Raw genomic sequence first — 19,099 nt, forward strand, 5'->3', positions numbered from 1 at the left:
TTATTCCACCTACTTGGGGGCTGGACAAGCCTCAGGCCAAAAGCACAGTGTTTCTCCCAAAGCTCTGAATCATGCTCTCAGCTGCAGGCAGCAGGAGTGAGAACAGGGGTCTTGGCTGGCACATGCTGCAGTCAGGTAATAGCTGTGGACAGAAACACCCTGAAGGTATTAAGTAGCCCAGACCGTGTTCGGTGTCGTTTCTTTTTCCCCCAGCTAAACCCTGGAAATACCAACGGTTCAGCGCTCCAGCAGCCTATGTGTGTGTTCTCCTTGCTCTGCCAAAGCCTGGCCCCATCCCTGCAGCAGAATACCATCTTCCAGGATAAGCTGTACCTTGGCTGCAGAGATTGGAGCAGGAAAACAGCCTTCTGTCAGGGCAGGCAGGGTGCTGCACGTCAGTACAAAATGACTCTGATCCTGGAAGTCCTAGGAATAATCTCATTTGTGTGGCTTTAACATCATCTAGAAATATATATATATATGAGAGTCAATTTAGGAATGTATTGCCTAGCCCCTTGTTCTGAATGAGTTTGCAACAGCATCACCAAGGATCCATTGGTGATGGGGAAGGGAGGACTGAACTTTTCCCTCCAGGACTTCACGTGTGCTCCAGCCCTTATGCAGGAATTGTGCAGCTCCATGGATCAGCTTGCTGGATGCCACTCTTTGCACACACGGATGGATGCTGCACCACAGAGTGCACTGTGCAGCAGCATGTTTGCTGTTTCAAAGGAGACAGTGCTCCAGCACCACGTTTGTCAGCCCAATCTGTGTCAGCACTCCAAACATCTCTCCCTCTCACGGATGTGCGTGTGTGCTCAGCAGCACCAATGACTGTTGCAGCCACTTGCTTTTTTGTAGGAGCTGCAGTCCGTGGGAAGGTGTCTGTGTCATGGTTACATTACCCACGTGCTCTGGGAAGATTTTCCTTCACCCCACTTACTGCTGTTTTCCTTGTAAATAAAGGAGCACGCAGCCTTTTTGTACCAGCAAAAAAACAACCAGCCAACGCGTCCTCCCCTTGGAGAGCATCAGGGCAGGTGCAGCTGCTCGGCACAGTCAGATTCGGTGACCCCAAGAGCACCAAACAGAACAACCCCAAGCAGACACTGCCTCTTTGGGGCATCACGAGCTCTGATCATCCCTCCTGACTAAGAAATGACTGAAATTTTGATGTCCGGCCACATTTAGGAGATCACAGGAGTTGGAGATTCTCTTGCTTGAGCAGGCTCAGATTTGGACCTCTCACCTTAGCCAAGGCTTGTATGAAACTGTGCTTCCAAAGCATTCACTACGCACGCATTTTAGGACACTCATAAAAGATTCAGAAGGCCAAGTGCTCTGCATTTGGCTGTAGCAAAACAACAGCATCCTCAGGGTCACTGACTGTTCAGTGCAGGACTGTTGGTATACACACCACGGGCTTGTTCTTCAGGGACCACCTCTGAGGTGACAGCTAGGGCTTCACTTCATACAGAGATCAAAGCGTGCTCCAGGCGGTGTCCAAAACTAAATTTAAACTAACATTAATGTTTGCTCTCCTTCTTAAAGAAGAGGGTGATTCCCACCTCATACAGTCTGAAGGTGATCAGAGAACACAGTTAGAAACAGCAGGAAATGAGGGCTCAAAGCTGAGCTGGGAGCTCATCAAGGCAGCCAGGGGCTCCCTGGCTCTAGCTCCCACGATTTCTGCTCATGGGCAAGCAGCTCCAGGACAAATAACTTCAGACGCCTCCGATAACTTCCAAGCAACATCTGCCTCTGGGTGTCTAATCTGGAGATGCTAGGAGGGTGATTTTCGGGAGGCTGAAAGTAGGGCAGTGGGATGTTATTGCAAAGGCTTGAATCCTCTGCAGATCAGCTCAGAAGCACCTCTGATGGAGGGATCCGAGGCCAAGAGGTCAGCTGTACCCCCAGCACGCACTGGTAGATGGTTTCACGCATCTCTGCCAAGAAAAGGCCACGAGAAAGTGCCTGAGAATACTTTCTGCTTCCTCACACAAAAGGACGTGCAACATTTGCCACTGGACAGCTACCAAGAAAAGGCAGATGGAACATTAGAAGCCAGTTACTCCTGGCCTGGTGTGAGTATTTAAAGGAAAGTAAAACGTCATCTTACATACAGACAGTGCTCCACTTCACGTTAAGCAATGCTGACCTAAGCTTTTGAGCTTAAAGCAGGATTTGTGGCCACACATGAAACATATGTTACTCTCCTCAAAGTAAGAAGCGATGGTTTGATGGCTTATAATAAAAAAACTGTAATCGAATTCACGCCACAGAAGTAATTAAGATTTCCAGATGTTACAGCAGGGGGCTGCACCCTCTCACCTCCCGTAACTGTCAATCTGTGACATCTGTCACTAGTTTTTTCCTCCTACGGATGAGGTTAAAGAATCAGAGCCACATCCCAGCCACAGCACACCCTCTGCAGCTGCCTGCCATGCTGTTTCCCCTGCTGGAATGAAGTAATGGACTCGGGCTGGTGCCATCACCCTCCAAAATGAACCAACAGCCCTTTAAGGACCACTGGTGCTACAGCCCTCCCACCAACATAAAGGTTGGGAGGGCAGAAGGTGAAATAAGCCCTGAAAGCAGAGGCACAGAGCTCACCTCCTCCACAGCATCCTGGCAAGTTCTTCCCATCCCTACGACAGCTCCACAGCATGACTGATGTTCAGACTGGGATTTAAGGGCACCATTTACACACGTTAATGTATGCTGCGTCTGTCTGATAGTTTTGTCACTTGCCAAGCAGGTTGGGGTGTTTGGCTGGGCTGCCAAACAGCTTTTGCTCCTCTATGACACCTCACAAGGGAAAAATCTGAGCAGGAATTTATTATCAGCCTCAACTGCAGCAACCCCAGAACTGCCCAGCCTGTTGCTGTTTGGGTCTCTGCCTTTTCTCTGAGCTCCCTGTCTGTAGGCCGTGTCAAAGTAGGAAGAAATAACTTCTTTCCGACGCACCTTAAACCATTCAAATTTTAACCCAGCTTCACTTTGCATGCTTTAATGGTAGGAAAATAAAAACGGGGCACAGCGTGAGCTCAGAGGAAGCGCCCTCAGCTCGCCTCTGCCAGCGCTGAGGTAAATCTGGGCGCTGAGGTAAATCTCAGCACGTTCCACTCAAGCGCCAACTCGTCGGTATTTACAAAATCACCCGGAGGTTTCCCTCGAATTCAAGGCAGCCCTGTCAGCTCCTCGCCCAACTCACAACACCCATCGATCCCTCAAGCCTCCCCGGTACTATCTGCACCCTGGACTCGTGCCACGCCTTCCCCCTTCCTACAGCTGAGGCGGCTTCCCGCCCCAGGGCGGATGCGGAAGGGACACAAAACTCGGGGCGCCGCTTAACAGCGCCCCGCTCCCCTCAGGGCCGGGCGGGCCGGGGCGGGGCACAGCCTCCCCTCAGCGCGCCGCCGCCCCGCCCTCCCTACCACGTGACGCACGCACGCACACGAAGTGACGCCGCCGCCCCAGCCCGGCGTTTGAAGTTGGCGCGCGCCCCGCGCACCCCCCCCCCCCCCCTTTCCCCCGCCCCGCCCCGCCCTCCCAGCACACCCCGCGCGCGGCCGCTTCCCCGCGCGCGCCGTCCCCTCCCCCCCCTCCCCCTCCCCTCCCCGCTCCGGCCGGCGGTCCGCGGCAGCCGCGCTCGCGCAGGCGCACTCCGCCCCGCCCGCCGCCATTTTGTGTCCGAAGCGACTGTGGAGCGATTAAACCGCGAGCTGGTGCCGGGCGCTAGCGGCGGCCGCGGCGGGGCGCGAGGGGAGCGGCGGCTCCGCGGGGCCGGGGGCGGCTGCGGGGCGGCGTGCGGCGGGGCCTCGGCGCCGGGAGCGAGCCCGGCGGGGCGCGGGCGCAGGTAAGCGGTGAGCGGGGGGTTTGCAGTCGCTTTCTCCGGCCTCTAGGTGTCACGATGGGGCTCCGCGCCGGCTGGGGCCCCGCAGCGGCCGCCGCCGGGGAAGCAGGGGGCTTTGTCTCCCTCTATCGTCCCCAGCGCGGCCCGCGCCTGCCCGCTGCCACCGCCGCCGTTCCCCACAGCGCGGCGCTGGGCCGCGGCCCGCCCGGCCCTCGCGGCCGCCTCCATTTTCCTCCCTTTGTCTCCCCGCCGCCCCGCCGGGGCCCGGCTGCCGCCCCCTCCCCGCCACGCGAACCGCCGCCCTCCCCCCCCCCCCCCGCCCCCTCCTTTCTCCTTCCCTTTCCCTTCCTCCTCCCCTCCCTCCCCGCCCCGCCGCTCCGCGCCCGGCCCGTTCCCCCCTGTTCGGCCGTTATCCGTTTCCCCCCCCCCCCCCCCCCTATTTATCATCTCCCACCTCCTTTCGGCTCTCTCCGTTCTCCCTCCTCCACCTCCTCGGGGTGGTTTCGGAATTCGGCGGAAGCGGTTCGGGCGTTTTTTTTTTTCTCGGCCCGCTCCGTCCCGCAGCCCTGCCTCGCCGCCGCCTCGCTGCGCTGCCGCCGTGTGCGCTGCGGAGGGAGAGGCGCTGCGAGGCGCAGAGCGGGACTCGAGCTCCCTCTGCAAGGCAGGCTGAGCAGCGCCATGCAGCGCCGGCCCTGGCACGGCTGGGGGGCGCCCGCTCTCGCCGCGCTGCCCTCCCGCACCCCCCCCCCCCCCCCCCCCCCTTTCCCCTCGATCTCAGGCCTCCATCCTGGGCTCAGCTCCGAGCTAGAAAACGCGCTGCTCCCCTCCTCCCATCCCCCCCTCCTCCCGTGGGTATTGCTGCTTTTAATCATGCGGAAGGGGCGATCGCACACGGTTCTGTGCCCTGCATCAACTTGATCTCAACTGAGATGCTCAGAGCTGTAGGTTCTGTCAGTCACGCTGCTCTGCCTTTATCGGGTGGCTTCGACGCAGCGTTTTGTTCCTTGTACCCGTCCCCAGCACTCAGCGCTGCTGCTGAGAGCACACCCGTTTTCCTGTTGCTGACTTCCTATTTTTTTACCCCGTCTCTTGCTCCCCCACCCAACACTCAGCCATGCCTCCAGTTGGTAACAAACCCCAGAGGAGTCGTTGAGCTGCTCTGTGTGTGCGGCTTTGAGATTTGTTTCACTGCAGGAAGTGTGTAAGTGTTTTCTCAGGTCCCACAGTTTGCTCATGCTGAGCCTGTTGAACTGGTGGCTGTCTTTTGGGCATAAGGAGTGGCTCTGAGCTCCAGTTCCTACTTCAGCCCCATCTCACCTTCTGTGTTAGTGCAGAAGTCAAAGACCGAAGAAGGTCTTGAGCATATGAACCAAGCAGTGCTTTCTTTTTTTCCATAGGATGAGTAATTTTCTTCCTTCCATTTTGCTTTTCTGTTTGGACTGCATTTTGCAAGTCCTTTGAGGGCTGCAGTCGTGTTTTGGGGAGCTCCTTTTGCATCCAAAAGTGGCTTTGGACAGGGGCTGTCACCCCAGTGGCAAGTATGGTAACACCTCCAAACTATCAAACTCCAAACTGTAATGAGGACACAGTCTCTACGTGCCCTCGCTGTCCTAGGCAGGTGCAGTGGCATCAGCACAGGTTGGATATTTGGGTAAAATTATTCTCAGAGCAGTGAGGCAGTGGCACAGCTGTCCACAGAATCACATAGAATCACAGAATGGCCCAGGTTGGAAGGGACCTCAAAGATCATGAATCTCTACGTCTCCTACCGCATGCAGAGCCACCAACCTCCACGCTTAATGCTTCACCAGGCTGCCCAGGGCCCCATCCAACCTGGCCTTGAAGACCTCCAGGGATGGACGGGGCATCCACAGCCTCTCTGGGCAGCTGTTCCAGCACCTCACCACTCTCATAGTACACAACTTCCTCCTGATATCCAACCTCAATCTTACCTCCCTGAACTTAAAACCATTTCCCCTGGGAGAGTCCCCGACCCTGAAGGTATTCCAGAGCCATGGGAATATGGCATTAAGGGATGTGACGTGATCAGTGTGGGTAGATTGAGGTTGGACGTGATGATCTTGGAGATTTTTTCCAACCTTAATGATTCTATGATTCTCATTCAGTATTAATATCTTCTGTATTTATAAGGAAGATGCCCAGAATGATTTCCTTAACGCTCATGAAACTCCTTGCAGGATATTTTTGAGGCACGACGTCAGAGTTAAAAGGTGCAGGATTGCTGTACTCCCCAGTGGCCCTGCAGCTGAACTAACACGGCTCAGGGAGTTCGCTGAGCTGTCACTAGAGTGCTGAGCCTGCTGCAGCTCCTGCCCACGCCGTCAGCAAGGGAAAGAGCTAATCCAGGCACTGCTCCTGGTGCTGGCAGGCTGTGTCTTGGCTGTGAACTGCTGTGTGTGTTGCTACCAGGCTTTGTGGCTGCAGGTCAGTAGCTGCCTGATACTTCTGTATGAAGAGGGCCAGATGCTGACCTGTGTTGTTTTGGGGCTTATTTAATATTTATCTAATTAATTTGTATACAATTAGTCACTTAAGGATTCCTTCTCTTGCCCGTAGTGCTTAATATCCTGCTTTTCTGCTAATGTTTTTGGCAGGGGGATGTGGAGCATTGCTGGGCTGATTGCTCTCTGAGAAGAGCCAGCGTGTTCCTTGGCCTTGTGCTCTGTACCTGGGCAGATTCATCCCTGCCCATGGCAGCGAGCTGTGGTCAGCTCTTCCTGCTCCATCCTGCCACTTTTTGGCGTGTTGGTTATTTCTGAGGAAAAAGCCAAATGCACTCAAAGCCATACCCTGTAATTTCGGCAGGGAGAGAACAAGGCCAAAGTTACTGTTACTGTGCAAATGAACGTGGGGCATCACAAATACTGGAGATGTCAGCCCTGTCCCACTGTACGGAGGAAGGAGAAGCAAATAGCAAATTCCTTCCATGCTGCCATTTTCTCCTGTCTGTGACTGCAAGGGGAGCTGTTTCCTGTAGCCAAGAGCCCACCAGCAAGCCGTGCAGTGAGGTTCAGGGCTGCTTTCTCCTGCCCTTTGATTATATTCCTAAAAGCTTTGCACAGTAACTGATTCTACCTTCTGGCTACTTTGTTTCTCTTACCTAGTCTTCAGCGGAGACTGAATGCTTGAGAGAGCAGCAGAGCGTTGGGATCGCTGTGTGCTCCATAAACCCTTACCCATGAGGAGCAGCCACGACTGCTACTTGTGCACATGGTGTCTCAGCCGCTGAGCTTCTGCTTCTGCTGTGGAGCTGGAAGAAAGCAGAGCTTGGGCTTGGAGCCTGTTGCAGTTGTGTTAATGTACTGAGCTGTGCTCAGCTGCAAGCCCTGTTGGTTGCTTTGGCAGGTTTGGATGCCTTGCACAGCCTGTTGGACCAACCCTTGGCACTTCAGTACAGCTTGCACCTCCATCGCTCTGCAGTGCTACATGACTTCTGAGCACAGATTTGTGAATTTCCCTTTGTTTATTGCTCAAAATTATATTTACTGCCCGTATAAATGTTCAGAACACTGTTCTTGTTGGGATTGTTTTTTATTTGCTGAAACTTAGAACCCTTCCTGTGTGGACTGTGACTCAAGATGTTGCTTTCATTTTGTACTGAAGGATGCTTTCGTTTCAGGTAAAGCACTGCTCTGCTGCTCCTCCCACTCCAATAATCTGTCACTCTTTAGCAATTGTATGGCGTGTGCTCATTCTCTGCATGCTTAGTAAGTAAACCAAATAGCTGCTGGGCTCAATGATCTCAGTATTTTTTTGGTTAACAAAGTAACCTTGAAAAGGAGAGTAGAGTACACACGAGGTGGGTGGGGAGTTGTATTTTTCAGCTGGTGTTAATGTTCAGATGCACTCAACAGTCCAGTCTTGATGTCTGATACAAACAGGAGTCTTACTCTACTATAAGAACTTGGGAGAGATCAAATCTTTGTCTTTGCAATATGGTTGTTAACGGGTGAAAATACAGAAATAGCACAGAGGCTGTGCTCAAGAAACGTGCCGTTAACATGCATCGCTCAGGAGACGGGTGATAGAATAGGAGCTTGAAGATCTGTTATTCAGCTGTCCCTACAGATGAGTGTGCAGATAATGCTGCATCTTGGCTCTGTTTAGCTGCACTCTTTACATACGGGTCTGGTTTTATGGCCCCTCCCAGGATTTGCTGCTTTAGGGTGTATCTGCTGCCTCGGGAGTGCAGGCAGGGACTGCTGTGCTGCTGGGTGCTGTCCTTGCACCCTGCCAGCCTGCCCACATGGGTGCTGTTTTTATGAGGCCTGAGCTGTCCTCATCCCTTCGTTCCCTGCCGCATAAACAAACCCCTGAAGTTTCTAAAGCCACTCAAGTGTAAAGGCTGCATAAAGAGGCTGTGAACCGAATTCAGTTAATACTTAAAGTCTCATTTTACCTCTCTTCTTTTCTTCCCAGAATCTAAAAATTTATGTTGACTTCGTTGAATGCGTCAAATTCTAACAAAATGGAAGCCAAAGCACAGCATGAAATTTACCTTTGTCTGTATTAATATGCATGAAGATTAGAAGCTTGTGTGTCTCTGAAACATCAGCAGGTAAAGCAGCTCTCTGTGAGCCAGAGGAGAAATAACATCTGTTATGTAATTGGACCAAGTTACTTTACCTTAATTGGGAAGTCACAGCTATGCTTATTCCCTCCAGAGGTATTTAGAAATAGGTTGCTGTTCTGAAAGCTTCTATTTTAAAAAGCAGAGGGATTTTAGAAGTATGTTGGGATGGGAGAGAGGTGCTTGTCTTGGCCAGCAGATTTCTTCCTACTTGAATCACTGGAGCATCCCTGGCTGTAGCAATGGAAGGAGCAGTGGATAGGTGAAGCACTTCAGATAGCAGAGAAATTGCAGGACTTTGGAGAAATGCTGATGTGTTGGCATGAAAGGAGGTGGAGTGGGTGAGTGTGGTGCCCAGTGGTGGAGTGCAGAGTGGAGGCACAGGAGCCACCTTCCTTTCTGACCAGCTTTGCTTGGTGATTACGTGCATATAATAGTTCAGATGAATGCCAACTCTCCCTTTTGTTAATGAGAGAAACATGCAATCCAATCCCTGTAAATAAGGCTGTGAGGAAACCAAAGCTTGGTAAGTTTACAATTTGACTTTAGTAAACATTTCTTGAGAACCTTACAAACTGGTACACAGAATCAGTGGGGAAAAAAATCAGCTGTCCAATTTGGGATAGTTGAGGAATAGTCCAGGGCTGGGTGGGACGGAAGAGTTTCCGGGGAGGTTCAGCAAAAGCTGATCCTTGTCACAGTTTTCCATTACTGCTTCTTGTTAGTACAGAATGTCCAGATTGAAACTTACATGTGATCAGATGGTGATTGATGGCGTGGCAGAGGGCGATAAGGCGGCGGCGTGGCTGTGAGGCAGAGCAGAACCGTTCCAAGTGGGTGCCAAGGCTGCGGTGTGTAAAAGCACACGGCAACGCCGTGAGTGTGAATGGAGACAAATGGCATCCTGGAGCGCAGCGGCAGAGCTGTGTTTTGGGAGTTCAGTGGATAAACAGCTTAAATGTGCATTCCCAAGGTGATGCTGTGGCAGAGAAGCTAATGGAGTTGTCAGATGCCTTAATGGAGGGAGCAGAGCTAGCGTTCTTACCTGTGAGGTGAAGTCATTACCAAGACACAGAGTATAGCTCTGCTGTCAGCACTTAAAGCAAAGCTAAGGAAAAAGGTACTGAACTGCAAAGGGAAATAAACTCCCAGGGAGCTAGGAAATAGTGCTGTGCAGTGACACGGTGCTTCAGCGTGCTGCTTCTGAGCAAAACCCAGAGGTGGCTTGGTTGGTCCTCTGATATCCTTGCTGTGTCTTGCCAGGGAGAGCAGCGAGCTGCTTTAGTCTTGCTGACACGCACAAACAAGAGCTTGTAGGCAGATAAATTCAGTGCACGAGATGTAAGTTGCTTTCACAGAGGAGGTGATGAACCTTTGGGTCACGTGACAGGGAGAACAGTGGTGATTCCTCCGTTTCTAAATGTCTTTGCATTGGGATCGTGGAAAAAAAAATACTGGAAATTATTTCAGTACAGAAAGGAAGAGTAAACAACAGGCAATAATTTCGTGTTATGACGATGGGTCGTGTCTAGAGGCTTGAGTGTTTGACTTTCTGAGCTCTCCTGTGTTATGGTTAGCACATGACAGCAGGCTGAGCATCTCCACATGGAGATGGCTGTCATCTCAAAGTGCTTTCCCTATCTTACATTAAGAAGATGGGAATGGGCAAAAGTTAGCTTGAATCAGCTGCAGAGCAAACTTGAAAATAACCCATGTGGTCTTCTGGCTGGTAGTTTCAGTGCTTCTGAAGCTTGAATTTGGCAGTCCGAGTTTCCTGGCTGTTTGTAGGAGGCCAAGTAGGGTAATTCAAGAAAACAAATGGTTTTCAGTTTTGTGGTTTGTTGGTGTGGGTTTGTTTTGTTTTGTTTTCAGGATCCAGTGTGTGTGCAGTGATAGCTGTTCTGCAGCGTGGCTTCTAGCTCCTGGCCAGCTTTTTAGGTGGACACAGGGAGTCCTGTGGTGAGCCTGCAGTTGGTAAGAGAAAGAAACAGAGAAAATACACCCCAGCTGATGGAGATTTTGCAGGGTGCTATGGAGAAAGTGGGTCTGAAAGGCATCTGCAGGTCCAGAGACTGAGATCCCTGATCCAGACAGGGCCGAGGGTGCAGCTGCAGGCAGCTCTGGTGCTCTCCCTGTGTGCTGTTTCCTGCTTGAGCTTTGGGAGAACAGACTAGTGGATTAGATGGGCATTGATCCTACTCTGTAGAGCATTGCTCCTGTTGGAGAAAGCTGTCATCAGCAGGTTGAAAAATTCCCTGCCAGTGAGCTTACAGCTCTTGCTGTATTGGGAATAACACCAAAGAATTTGGGGAAGTAGGCACACTGGTTTTCCTGGCAAATTCTTTTCCACCAGGACCTTCTGCATTGCCAGGCAATCAGTTGGTTTGCACGCAGCTACGTACACACATCCCACCAGCAGGTGGGGAGCAGCTAGGTGGAAGTGGAACAGCTTTTGTGGAACTCAGTAAGTGCCTCAATAAATCTTGAGGGGAAAAAAACAGAGGCTTTCTGAAAAGGTCATTTAGATGACAGGTACTGATCAGAGCATTTGGATATTGGTAAGCATTTTTTACTCTGCTGAAGCAGACCAGTAAATGTTACTGTATGTTTAATATCACTGTGAAAGGAATCAAATTCTCCTGTTGTTTATAAAGAAATAAACATCACTGCTCTGGACTGGATCCTAGGGGAGCTTTCCACTGCCATGGAACCAACAGTAACTTTTGGCAGGTTTCTTCATCTTCTCGTATAGCTTCTCCATCTAGTAGTGTTTGGTTTCTAAAGCTGTCACCTTCTAACCAATTCCAAACAGGGATTTTAAAATGGAAAAGAAAAAAGGAAATGGTACTGAATTAAAATTGCCCCTAAATTGGGTTGTACCTACTTGTCTTAGTAGTTTAAAATGGTGGCTTTCTTTTATGTGCTAGGCTGTTTGCATGGGGATGCCTGCTGAGTATGTAACTCAGTATGTGCAATTTCTCATCTTTAAGGGGAGATTTATTGATTCTTGTGCTTGTGTTGAATGCACAGAAGGTGCACACTGGTTACTTGACCCTTGCCTGGCTTCCTTGTTAATGTACTCCTTCCTGCTCAGCGGTGGCTGTTGTTGATTCCTACCTGCTCTGCTGGCCCTTGTGGCTGCGGGAGTGCTATGTGAGCCCACAGGAGTTGATGCTTGGCTCCTGTTGTGTGCATGGAAGTAGTTTTGTCCTCCTGAAGCAGCTGTAAGCAAGGAGGTGGCGCTGGGTGTTTGTCCTGCCCCGTTCACAGACCAGCTCCCACTGGTTCCTCTGTCCCAGCTGGTCAGCATGGTGTGGTGGCGCCCATTAAAGCTTCGTGTCCCAGAGCTGCCTCTTCAGATGGGCTCTCACAGCCTCTCCCACCACTGGAGACACAAACTCGTTATGGTTCTGCAGAGGAGTGCATGTGGTAGCCCTCGTTTCTTCCAAGTTTCTTCTTTTTTCTTTCTCAGTTTGGATTTACTCATCTCAGCCTTGGGTTTTCTCTGGCAAATTGGCAATTTCCGCCTTTTCTATCTCAGCTTTTCTCTGATGTTGGTGTTTGTGCAGCCCTTCTTTGACTTGGTATCACTCACACATGATTCTTTTTATCTCCTAAATGTTGATACAGTGAATCTGTGCTCTGGCAGTGCTGTTTTCTTAAATTAAAACGGAGAGGTTTCAAATATTCTTCCCTCAGAAAGTGCAGGTCGCTCAGAGTGGCAGTGCTTCTCCACATTAAAAGTACACTGAGAACTGGTTGATGTTTGACATCTTGCACATGTATTCCTGGTCCCCTAGAAGGTGCATGGACAGCCGTGCTGAGACCAACAAATCCATCTTCAGAGCAGTCCAGCTGTAACTGCATGCATGAAAAGGAGCTCATTAGATTTGAAGTTTGTTCATCCTTAATCTTACATATTCTCCTGCTGGAAAATGACAAAACAGTTTATGTTGGAAGGGATCTCTGGAGGTATAAGCCCTGGCTCAGACAGGGCGACTATCAAATTAAATGAGGATGTTTAAGGTTGTATCTAACAAATATTTTCAGTATCCAGAAGATAAGTCTCCTGTATCTCTGAGCAGCCTGTTCCAGCGTTTGGCCTCCAAGCCTGTGGTTTTGTCTCCCTGCCCTCTGTTAAGGCAGCAGTACAACCTCTCCTTTGCCTTCCCACAGCTGCATTGGCTTGCACACAGCGTCCTGCCCCCAGACTGTCCCAGTGCTCCTGTGCAGGGCTTAGGGAGCTCAAAAATGGGCCTGTGGAGCAGCAACGTTTCCAGCTTGTCCTGTTTTCCTTCAAGCTTATCGTGCCTTACCTATGTGCCAGAAATCTGATTGGAAGGTAAATGCATGCAAGGCCAGAAAACATGCTGGCTCCTTTTCCAGTAAACAAGTGCAGGAGTGGCTTTTCTGCCCTCTGACATCAGCATGGAGGGGATCTGAACAAGGATGCCTTCCTTTTCATAGCCTGTGCACTTGTGTTGCTGGAACACCTTGCTCCTTGGGCTGTGTGTTAGTAAGATGGTGTTTCTTGAGTGGTGTCTGAGCTGCCTGTCATAAAACCCCTTTGAAAACTCCTGTAACCTCTTTCCTGTCTGTGCCTTTTGGAAGGAGAAGGGCGGTGATCATCCCATCCTTTCATTTACCAACCATTCTTATTTCTCAATTCAAATCTCACAGAAAGCAAAGCTGAAATAAAAGAGGTAAATAAAAGAGATGCTTCGGTTCGGTTCGGTGGGCTCTGCTGCCCACTGTGTTGTGCCCAGTCCCAGGATGGGTAAGGTGATGCAGTTCCATGCAGGAGATGGTTGCTGTGCACCACCTGTCTTCCAGTGCTTCACTCTTCAGTTTATTTTGTACTAACTTACACGTTGTTAAGCTTCAGGAGATACCCATCTTTCCCCGTGGCCCCTCTGAGCATCCCTTTTTCTTGTCAATGTCTCCAGCTTAGGAGATTTTTATTGAGTGTTGACTAAAAGGAGATCAATTCTGAATACTTTGGAAGCTTGCTGTCACCAAACATTCACAGCTCTCCCAAGCTTTATCAGCAGTGGTCTTTGAAGCTGATAATTAAAAATAGACTTGTCAAGGAAAAACTGCAGCCAGAAGCCAGAGCTTTGTACTAAGTAATAAACAGGAGAGCCAGGGGAAGAAAAAATACTGAAATTGGAAGGGCACAGAACTACTATGGAGCTTAACACTGCTTGGCACGGGCTAATAGCGCATGCCTGGTTGTAGAAGGCTTTCTGGGGGTTGCTTACTGTTTCCAGGGATGTTAGCATGTATGCACACTAAGGACTGAACAGGATTAGTGGTAAGGAGTGATGTGCTGGCCTCTAGATGCTTCAGTTGTGTAAAAGTGAGTATTTTAAGCTCTTAATTGATGAGGGTGCTGGAGCCTCACAACTTTCCAACTAGCTGAGGCTGTTCTTCTGCAGAATGATGAGGTTAGAAGTGTGTTAAAGCTAGCTCTGTTGCTTTATTAATAGTGTTGACTACATTGACTGTGTAACGGGTTATACGTGGTGTGATTTACACCCCAGTGCCAATAACAATTATGTTTGTGGTGTGATTTGGTATTGCACAGTGCAGGATGACATGGACACCTGAGGTAGACGTGACCAGCTCCAAAATGTCATCTCAGCTTGATGCTAGGTCTACACAGTTCTTGGTTGTAAGGACTTAAAATGCTGAAGGGTTTGAGAAGAGGTAGAGAGAGGAGTGTGTAAAAGAAGGTCATTCTTCCTGGTAAGAACACGAAAGCTGATGGAAGTACTCTGTGGGTTTTGTTTAAGGCTTGCTAAAAAAGTGAAGGAGTCCTCAAGCAGTCACAGTGCTGTTTTTAGTGGTAGGGAACTACATGTTTCACATTTAAAAAGCATTAAACATCCAAACAGTGTTTTTTTTTTTTCCCCCTCCCTCTCCTTCCTTTGTCTTCTGTGTAGTTGTACTGTTCCTACTCTTTTATTCTGTTCCAGAGAGCATTCTGACATCAAGCTGCATGAAGAATAGCCAGTATGAGGAGGACAGATCAGTCCAGGCAGAAGGGCAGAAGCATCAAGAACATAAGTGTGAATTAGGGGTTTCAGCGTGTGCTCTGCATTCCATGCTGAGGCACTGGCTTCCTGAGCACTCCAAGGTAGCACTGTTAGGAAGAATCCCACTAGCTGTGCTTCTCTTTTGCTTTGCTGGTGTTTGGTCACACCAGAGACCTGGTCTGCATGGAAATAAGTTGTTTGTTTGGCTACATGAGCTCTGGCCTCATTTCCTGACCAAGCTGTAGTCTTGGAAATCCTTGTGCTGGCACAAGTAGTTGAGGTGATGTGGGTGGGAATGAGCGGGCAGTTAAAGGCAGGGATGGCGTTGGCAGCATGAGCCCAAGTGCTTGGAAAATGAGGCTTTAGTCCTGGTGGAAAAGTTTGTTGCTGTTTGGTTTTTATTTTCCCCTCCAAAGCTGAGTGCCTTTACAGAATTTTCATCTGCTTTGAAATCCGATTGAAATGACATTCCTAGGGCTTGGTCTGTCAGAATTGAAGGTGGATTAAACAGCTCAAAACTCCATCGTGAGGGCCACTGCCTAGGGTTAATGTGGGCTCGGTTCTGTTTGTGTCTGTTCCAGCACTTACTAATGCAGAGTAACTTTCCTGAGATCTGTGATTCAAGAGTAAGGGTGACTTAATTTGGGCTACAGGCATTTGTCTTGTCCACCGCCCTCGTGCCATCCGTGTTCCCAGAACTCCTGGAATTTCCTGTCTCTGCTGGAAGGATGGCAAACTACACCTTTCCAGCTGACAGCCTGACATTAAACCAGCTGGCACCGACTTTGGTTTTCCTTAATGCATCAGGGTGTAATTTGTGAGGTGATTAACAGTTACAGCATCAGAGCTGTTCATGGGGCAGGAAGCACGGTACCGTCCCAGGGATGAGCACTCACTGCCTGCTGTGATTTGAAACCCAAATTGGGCAGGGCATCACTACGTAGTGTTTGTGCAGAGATGAAAGCAAGCAAGAGCTGGTGCCCAAAAGCTTCTTCATGGGTGGTACTTCATCTAGATAAAGCCCTGGAGGAAAACAAATTCCAAACACTTGTACCTGGTTGTGAAGGCTCCAGACTGCCGTGAGACTTGCTGCACTGCTCTCTTCCTGGTGTAGCAGTACCTGGAGTTGCTGTTCTGATGTCATGCAACACAGCATCAGGTAGCCATTGGTTTTTAAAGAAACACCTTTATTTGCTTTTTGCAGTTTTAGTATCCTGAATGAAAGCCTCAGTCATTGTGTGAAGGGCAAAATGACCACAAGTGCTTGTTAATTAAAACCATTAACCTCTTTCAAAATCTGCCTGCAGAATTAGGCTTTCCCTTTTGTGGCACTGGACTCCACGGGCTGTTTGGATTTGAAGGTAAAAATACATTGAGAGCAATGGCAGAGTATTGTAGTTGTCCCAGTGATCTTTTTGTGAGCCCCTTCGTTGCTTTTACGTTATGAAGAGCTATAAATGAGCCAAGCAATGAGTTCTTCTGTGGCTGTTACTTTTAAATTGTAAATCTTTCCATATTTCACATTGGATAAAGTTGCATGTTTGTCTTTATGACCTGAACTGTCAGATTAGTAGAACAGAGTACCTTTCTTAATGTATCAAAAAGGGAAACATCTCAAAAAAGAAAAAAAAAATCCTGTTTTCCTTCTCCCACTGGAGTTGTCTGTAGGACCGAAGAACTGATGTCAACTAGCGAGGCTGTAGGAGCAGTTATTGGAAGAAATAAGAAAAAATAAAACCATTGTTAGCTAACAATGGAAGGAGAAATTAAGGAAGAGTGGAACAAGGCTTGATTAAGAACAAGAAAATGTAATGAAGTTGTCCTAACTGCCTTCTTTTGATGCAGCCTACTTTCCTCATGAAGGCTCACCACATGAAGCTGAAGGAAGTTAGCTGCAGCCCGAGAGACTTGAATACACGTGGGAGTTATTGCCATAACTTCAGCAGTTTCCATGATTTCAACAATTCACTGTGCTCTCTTACATTTTCCTCTCTCTGGTAGGCCATGTCTTATTAAGGCATAGTCATCAGTGTGGGTTCTGGAAGGTCTGTGAATCAGTGGTGTGTGCTACTCACCAAGTGGTGGTGGTGGCCAGAAGTTCTCCTCGCTTTGCATCATCATCTCCTGAGGCACAGTGAGTGTTCAGAAGAGCTCTGGTGAAATCCCTGAATGCTTTCATGTGTTCAGGACGTTTGGAGATGTTGTCTGTAGAGGCCTTGAGTTAGCTGTAGTGCTTGGAATGCACTGTAAGCCTAATTCATTGCCCACAGTGCTGCTGAACGACCTGCATCCAAGGGAGATGGGCTGACTTTGCTCTGGAGGATTTAATAGGGCAAAAAGGTAAAAATCTGGATAACATCTGGATGAAAACATGCTGCCTTCACATAAGCAGGAGTGACAGGTAACTTTGGTTCACAGTCTGCAACTAGCTGTGTGAAATAGTGTGTGGTTTTGATCACAGCTGAATGCTGTTGGTCGCAGAGAGGAAGGTGCCCACAAACTGGCTGCGACCTGTGGGATTGCGTGATGATTGAGAGGAAGCAGTTTCACTCTTAGGCTCGCTCAGTGGATGGCAGAATGGCACAGAGTGCAGGGCCACAGCTCAGTGCAGCCACCTGGCTTCAGGGACACAAAGCTCCTGCTGCTTGAAGTGCTGGCACTGTTACCCTACCTCTGTGCCTGCCCAAGCGTTCGTGGGGGAGGAATCACATCAGGAATTGTGTGTTCTATCGTAATTAACCGTTTCTTCCTCTGTTAGTTTTCAGCTGGAGTGAGTTATTGATGGTGTTCGTTATGCAGGTGGGTGTATTATTCTGTCAATGCAAAGAAGGGAATGGCAAAGCGGAGGTGAGAGCAGCTCATTCAGCAGCAGTATGGTGTTTTCCTTCTTGAAGTGATTGTGCAACATTGTGCAAGTTCAGAATCTTGTCTCCTGTCTGGTTAATGGCAGTAAGGGTGGTTTCCTCTGGATGGTAATTTGGCATAGGCATCCACTTATATGCTTTGAGTCGTTCCCTGGAAGAATGTGCTTTTCTCCCTGCCCTGTTAGGGAGGCCAGCCTTCAGCACAGACAGCTTGGCTGGGTAGCAGCCATAGGACTGCAGGCACCATCAGAGCTGTCTGCCCACACCCAGTCCCTTTGTGGGTCAGTACTTAGGGAAACCATCCTTCCATGGCTTTACACTGGTAGCCCTTTACTTCAGCTGTGGCTCTTTATGCATTTCATAGCTTTCTCACGTTGAAAGGCTGCTTTTTATACACAGGAAAGACATAAGCATAGGTTGGCCAGGTTGGATGGGGCCCTGGGCAGCCTGCTCTGGTATTAAATATGGAGGTTGGTGGCCCTGCCTGGGGCAGGGGGGCTGGAGCTTCGTGCTCCTTGAGGTCCTTTCCAACCCAAGCCATTCTGTGATTCTATGAAGTTGGTGTTTTTCTTTTTGCTTATTCTGTATGAAATGGTAAACATATTTCTGAGAGTAGTTGCTTAATAGTGAATCAATGGGAGTGCCTTTGAAAAAGATAATTAAAGCTGTAATAGATGTTTATCAAGTAGCAGGTTTGATTTTATTTTCTTTTAATGCTTTCAGTGCCAGTGTTCTGGATGGCAAGAAGGAAATGAGAGCAGCTGGAAATGGTTGTAGCACTCATAACCAGTGGATATGGGATTTAATGCAGCAGGCAAACCAAAGCTCTGTTTCCAGCATGAGAGAATTCCTTGATTAAACCAAAATTCCCAGTTTCTCAGGCATGCCAGCTTTCCTACCATCAGCAGCTGTGATAGCACTGTGAAAGCAGCCTGTCTCAAGCTGTATCAAGTAGCATGACGTTTGATAGGCTTACCTTCAGTAGAAGAAAAAGTTGGTTCTCTCTTCCACCCTGTTCTTAATTCAGCACAGCTTTAAGCCTTTGCATGTGTTTCATTTATGATCGAATGCTTAGGGATATCTGCCCCTATTCATCTTTTATGTTTCTCTGAGCAATTAGCAACAAATGAATGAGAGTTTCCTATGAAATTTCAGTCCTTGTGTATCTAATCTGAGCTCTGGTTGAACTCTCTGCTCTTTGTACCGCTTCCCTTGCTGTGTGAGGATTTCTTGGGTTTGAGTGCCACACTGTGGAGAGCAGGAATTGGCATACACAGAAATGGAGAGCGTGAGGCTGTGGGAGGAGGTAGCTCCTGCACCCAGTTCGTATTCTGGATTTGCTGCCTGTGTCTTTCTGTTGATAAACCTAGGAATCTTGGTGATTATGGCACTGTTGTGCAAACTAAAGATGGGCAGTAGTGAGGAAGCAGTAAATGTTGGCCAGCTATAGCATCTTAATAGAAGCAGAGCTAGGATAGCCTGTGCTTAATGCACTTGGGCTGGCTGGGATTACATTTATCTCAAGCAACCTTTTGATTTCTTTCTTTGAAATAAGCTGCCAACTTTTACCAGATGCATACCCTAATTTATTTCTGCTTGTTTCAATTTTTTAGGTAAGCAACTCGCTTAATTACTAAAACAGGGTCTGTTCTGTAGGCATCCCCGTTTCTCACCCAGCGAGTTGGGCTATGGCAGCACAGCTCACTGGTGTGTGGTGCTGTGTCTCATTTAGAGTCTATTGAGGGCATGT

The sequence above is a fragment of the Tetrao urogallus genome (genome assembly GCF_951394365.1).
Source record: "Tetrao urogallus genome assembly, chromosome: 12".
Taxonomy (NCBI): domain Eukaryota; kingdom Metazoa; phylum Chordata; class Aves; order Galliformes; family Phasianidae; genus Tetrao; species Tetrao urogallus.